The sequence below is a fragment of the Rhinatrema bivittatum genome, chromosome 8 (genome assembly GCF_901001135.1).
Source record: "Rhinatrema bivittatum chromosome 8, aRhiBiv1.1, whole genome shotgun sequence".
Classification (NCBI taxonomy): Eukaryota; Metazoa; Chordata; class Amphibia; order Gymnophiona; family Rhinatrematidae; genus Rhinatrema; species Rhinatrema bivittatum.
This window is the reverse complement of record NC_042622.1, coordinates 232,899,255-232,905,254: the sequence shown is the minus strand read 5'-3', so window position 1 is coordinate 232,905,254 and position 6,000 is coordinate 232,899,255.

The window sequence follows — 6,000 nt, the reverse complement described above, 5'->3', positions numbered from 1 at the left end:
TTCATTCAAAAATTGGAAGAAGGATCCAACAGAAGAAAATAGGATAATGCATAAGCATTGGCAAGTTAAATGTAAGACATTGATAAGACAGGCTAAGAGAGAATTTGAAAAGAAGTTGGCCGCTCAACCCGCCAAAACTACCACAACTCCCGTACCTCATGAAGGTGGGAACAATGTCGGATCAGCTCGGAGACCAGAAACAGAAGAGTAATCCCTAAATCTCTCTAGCCTTACTCTTTTTTTTTTTTTAACTCTTTACCTGAGCTCAGCTCTTCCCGGCCGAGTACAGAGTTGGACTTCGGCTGCAGGGTGAGAGGGCTAATGCCTTCACTGCTGTGCTCGGCTTCCTGCACTTGCTAGACCAGGGATGACGAACTCTCATGAATATGCATGAGAAAGATCTGCATGCCCTGCCTCCATCAGATGCAAATCTTTCTTATGCGTGCTCATTGTGGATATCCTGAAAACCTGGCCTGTTTGCGGCCCTCGAGGACTGGAGTTTGCCATCCCTGTGCTAGACTCTCAGCTGATTTTCTCCTGGCAGCTAAGCCCACGCTGAAAAACTGGCTACCAGACTGAAACACTCGACTGAGGGAGGGATCAACAGATATCTCCTCAGAAGAACTTGACTGAGGAATGGACCATAAGGTATCACCTCAGGAGAAGCGATGCATGATCAATCCTTCTCTTTCTCCTTTTTAAAATAAACAATCCCCAATAGGGAGATGCATATCCACCATCTGCTGGAGATGGAGAACACTGGGGGGGCTGATGTCAGAGCAGGGGAGTATATACCATGATGTCAACTTTGTTCCATTTCCATCTGCTCGTAATGTGCTTAACCTGCTAGTTGTGGGTTAACCTGTCTGAATGCTGAAACTTATTCAAACCTTTTTTTAAACCCAGTTACACTAACTGCCTTAACCACATCCTCTGGCAACAAATTCTAGAGCTTAATTGTGCATTGATCCTTAACTGATCTATGCCATGGAAATGCTTTGGATACTTTCCTTAAACTCATATGGTTGACTTTGGAGTTAACAAAACTCCACTTTAATTTTTTTTTAATTCCTCTGCATTCAGTATGCTTTAGGAGTATGAAATAATGGAAGAGTTCATCTTTGTGGAACAACCAAACCATAGCTGAAACATCCTCTTCCCTAGAACAACATTCTCCATATCTCCCTCCCTTCCATTTACCCATAAATCCTTAAAGTCTAAAAGTGACAGAACTGGAACTGGACTTCTTCCCCTCCCAATCCTCCTCATATGCTCTGGATTCTCAGAAATTCCCATGGAGGGATTCCTGCAATCAGCCCTATATAAAAAAGTTCTGATGGAAATACTTCACAACTTCATGGAAATAGAGACCCAGGAATAAGGAAGGAATTGCATCGCCACATGAAGAAAAAGGAACTGCTTTCTCTTGGAACTCCACCTAAAGGAGCCATGGGCCAAACCATTGATGTATCCAAGACCACCAGAACCAGCATAGGAAGCCCTTGTTCTAAGCTACTCCCTTCTTATGGTTCTAACATGGCTACCGTTCCTGTCATGGCATCAAGCACACTGGCAGAAATGGCCTGTAGATGACCCTGCCAATGCGGCCCCACTGGGACAGATGACTCTGCCTGCTGCCCTCTCTTCCTCTGCTTCCAACAAGATTTACAGAGGCTTTGTCCTCTCAGTGCCCAACAGCATGATCCACATGCAGAACAAACTGAGTACTTCCCGCGCTCCTGAAGAGATGACATCACTTCTTTCTCTACCTCTGCCTCAGCTCACAGACTTTAACCATATCAATGAGAAAGCAAGTTTGCTTACCATAAATGGTGTTTTCCAAAGATAGCAGGATGAATTAGCCATTATTTGTGGGTGACATTGTCCAGCAGCAATGAATGGACTCGTCTTGCCAAGATAGCAAAGCTTTGAGCTCTAATGAGCATGTGTAGGAATTCCTGAATGGGCATTGCCTCATAAGCCTCCTCAGTCAGTACCAGAGCTAAATCTAGCTATGTAGTCAGCTCTCCAGGGAGTCGGGCAGGCATTCCATGGCTAATTCATCCTGCTATCTATGGAAAACAGTTCAGGGCAAGCAAACTTGCTTTTTCTGTTGAAAAGCAGGCTGAATTAGCCATTACATGTGGAGTGTCCCAAGCTGAGGGTTGCAGTGAAACATTTACTTACTAAGCAACCTGAACTCCACTGTAGAGAGTGGACTACATCAAGTACAGATTGCGCAAAAAACGTTTTGTCAATCTTTGAGGTATTATGAAGACAGTAATGGGATGCGAAAGATGTGCACTGAAGACTACATTGCAGCTTTGCATATATGTTCAATTTGTACTTCATGCATGTGAGCAACAGAAGCCATAGCTCTCACTTGAGTTTTAATGGAGTCTGATTTGTAATTCTGCCAAGGTATAGCAGTAATGAATGCACTCAGCTAGCTAGCCAAATTAAACAAATTATGCTTAGTGACTATTATTCTCAGTCAGTTAGAGTTGTACAAGAAGTTAGGGTTGTATGAGATGAAAAGCCGATTGATTTAATGAGGTAGAAGAGTTTCTCTCTTGTAATATGCCAATGTTTGTTTGAGGTCCAATGTATGGAGGGGCTTTCTCGCCCTTATGAGGGTGCAGCCTTGGAAAGAATGTAGACAGTATGATTGATTGATTGATATGGAAAGGTAAGATTATCTTTGGTAGACTCTTGGGGTGAGTTAGGACGACTACTCTGTTGTGAAGGAACTGCATGTAGGGGGGGGGGGGTCACGTGATGTGGTGTAGCTGAACAGACACATTTTGATTCAGCTCCGGGCACCATTCATTCCTCACCTGAAAATTACATCTTTTACAACACCTGAACACTGAACAAACGGATCCTGCGCAAAGGTAGATGTCCATAGATAAATATATGTGAAAATAGAATACTGCTATGCCCTTGAGGGGGGGGGGGGGGGGGAAGAAAAAGAAAAAAAAAATAGACGTCCAAGCTAAAATGGCGCCAACACCCAGTCGACAGACCCCTCCTCCCACAACGAGCGACTCACCGAACTCACCCTCACAAGTACCCCCGAATGACTTTGACTGAACAAATAACAGCAGCGGTCGTGAGCGCCTTAGACTCCTGTTTCTCAAACTGACAAACCAGTTTCAGGAACTCAAACAAACAATTGCGGATCTCCCGCCAAGAATCGAGCAGGCTGAATCACGCATTGCAACCCTAGAAGACGAAAATAATACCTCGATTCAGATGGTCGTAGCACTCGAAAAAACAGCGCGAGATAACATGGAAAAATTAGACGACATAGAAAACAGGGCAAGACGTAATAATATTCGACTTACTGCCCTACCCGAGTCTATTGAAGAACAAACACTGTCTCACTTTTTAGAAAAATGGCTGCCCAACATATTAGAACTCCCTGAGCTTGAAGGGAAGCTGTGCATAGAAAGAGCGCACAGGTTGGGGAGACGCAGAGAGAGTGATCAACGGCCGCACCTGGTAATCGCACACTTCCTGAACTGGGCCCAAAAACAAAGAATAATGCAGGCAGAGAGATCAAAAAAAGAACTCACATACCAAAGAGCGCAAGTCCGAATCTTCCAGGACGTCTCTACACAGCTTTCGCTAAAATGGAAAACTTACAGTTCGCTCTGCACAATTCCAACTACAGTACCCCACTACTCTAAAATTTTGGTACGCAGAAACGGCTCATTTTTTCAAAGATGTTGCAGAGGCAAAACTTTTCGCTGACGGTATAACAGGGGACGGAGTTCCAATTTACAGCAAGCTAAGGATCAGTAAGTTTCTTTCTTTTTCACAGATGTATCTGACTGGTCGGAGGTAACCAATCGGTGGTACCTGGTTAACTAATGATTTAACTTTAATTGGATGTTTGGAGTTCAGACTTTCATTGGTAGTTCTGGTTCATGGTTTAACAAACAAACACAACGAGTGGACTATGGCGGAGCCTTACAGGTGAATGGCACTCATAGTAACCCATCATGGTGTCAGCATATATATCTCTGCAAGATGGGAGATGAAGCATTACCACGCTGGATTAAAGAGTTTTGAATGGCACAGTGGACAGGCTTAGCCAGAACGAAGGTTACATAACTAGTTATTTTTCTTCAGTAAACTGAAGTTATCAAGACAAGTTTTGCTCCACTAAGAGAACGGTGTCTTTTTTTTTTTTAATTTACCATCTCACTTTCACTATTCCCTTGACTGAGGGTTATGATGTTTTGTTTACCGATCAGGGAAAATTTAATTGAATGGATGGTGCCCTGTCACATTTCTTTCGTGACACTTCCCTTCCTTTGATTGTAAGGGAGGATAGCTTTGGGGAAATTTTGGGGGGATGGGAGAGTAAAAGGGGGATTGAAGAACAGATCGAGGAGAATGGGGGATGGGAGGGTGGGCAGGGAAGGGGGGGAGAGGGGTTGCAGGGCAACCAAATAACGGTATGGTATGATCTTAGATGCCTAATATCACAGCCTGTAATAATATGGTTCTTCGTTACCTCTGTTTTACAATGTTTTCTCACTGGGCTCTGTGCTGATACAGGGGTCCTAACAGAGAGGATGCCAGGCTGGGGGCATTCCTCTTTTATATGGTTTATAACGCTTTCTATAACTTGCTTTACTACTTTGACATGTCTAAACTAATATCATGGAATGTTAATGGCTTGGGAACACCAATAAAAAGGAAAAAGGTGCTGTCCAATCTCAAACATTTAAAAGCCGAAATAGCCTGCTTGCAGGAAACCCACCTTACAGACGTAGAGAGTCAAAAACTACACAGGGAGTGGGTGAACACATGTGTTTATGCTGCAGCGGTACACAGGAAAGCAGGGGTAGCAATTTTAATCAAAAAATCCGCTAATTTTCAAGTTATAAGAAGCATACCAGATCCCACCGGGCGTTTATATCTTATTAATAGGAATGTGGAACAATACACTAACTACTATATGGAACATCTATGCTCCAAACGACTATTCACATGAATTCTTTGTTCATATGACTAATCTGTTACATACACAAGGACAGGGCATGGTATACGTAGTAGGTGATCTTAATTGTGTTCAAGATCCCTCTCTTGATAAGTCTCCCCCTCAAGTAATGAACACAGGAAAGAAGAAGGGCGTAACTTACCTGTGTCATCACCTAGGCTTAATAGATGTGTAGCGCATGCTACACTCAAGTGAAAAAGATTACACTCACGTTTCAAGGTCCCATGGTACGTTATCACGTATTGAGTACATTTTAATCTCTCAAGCCCAATTTTTTAGCATAGCCGAGGCAAATATTGAACCACAAGCTATATCAGATCACACCCCGATCTCGCTTACCTTGCTGTCTCACACGCATACTCATAAAACACGGCTATGGCGATTTCCTAGTTTTTTTAAAAAAATGACGTTAAATTCCAGGCTGTATTACGAGGAAAATGGAAAGACTATGCAAAGAACAACCACGAACACATAGACAACCCCCAACTTTTTTGGGAAACGGGGAAGGCTGTGCTCCGTGGTGAGAGCTTACACTTTCGTAACAAACAACTCAAATCAGAATATTCTCCAATTAGAGACTCTACTCCAACAAGCCTAAAGGAAGTTGATTTGGCATAATACAGATAGTCACCGGAAAGAGTATAATAGTTTACTAGGTCGCTTGAACACTGTTAAACACACGAGCGCAACATTACTTACAGAAAGGGGAGCACAACCTATTTCAGTTTGGTAACAAACCTGGGAGATTAATGGCAAATTTAATAAAGACTAGACGACAACGATCGTTTATTGCTTCTCTGAAAGCCCAATCTGGTGAGATCACAAACAAAGAAAAAGAAATCTGTGAAATCTTCCGACAGTATTACAGTACATTATATAAGCCAGGCCTACCCAGCGAACCAATTGAAGAAGAATCGTTCCTTCATGATATTTCCATACCGACATTGACGGCCTCCCAACTTGCTTTTCTGAACAGACCCATATAT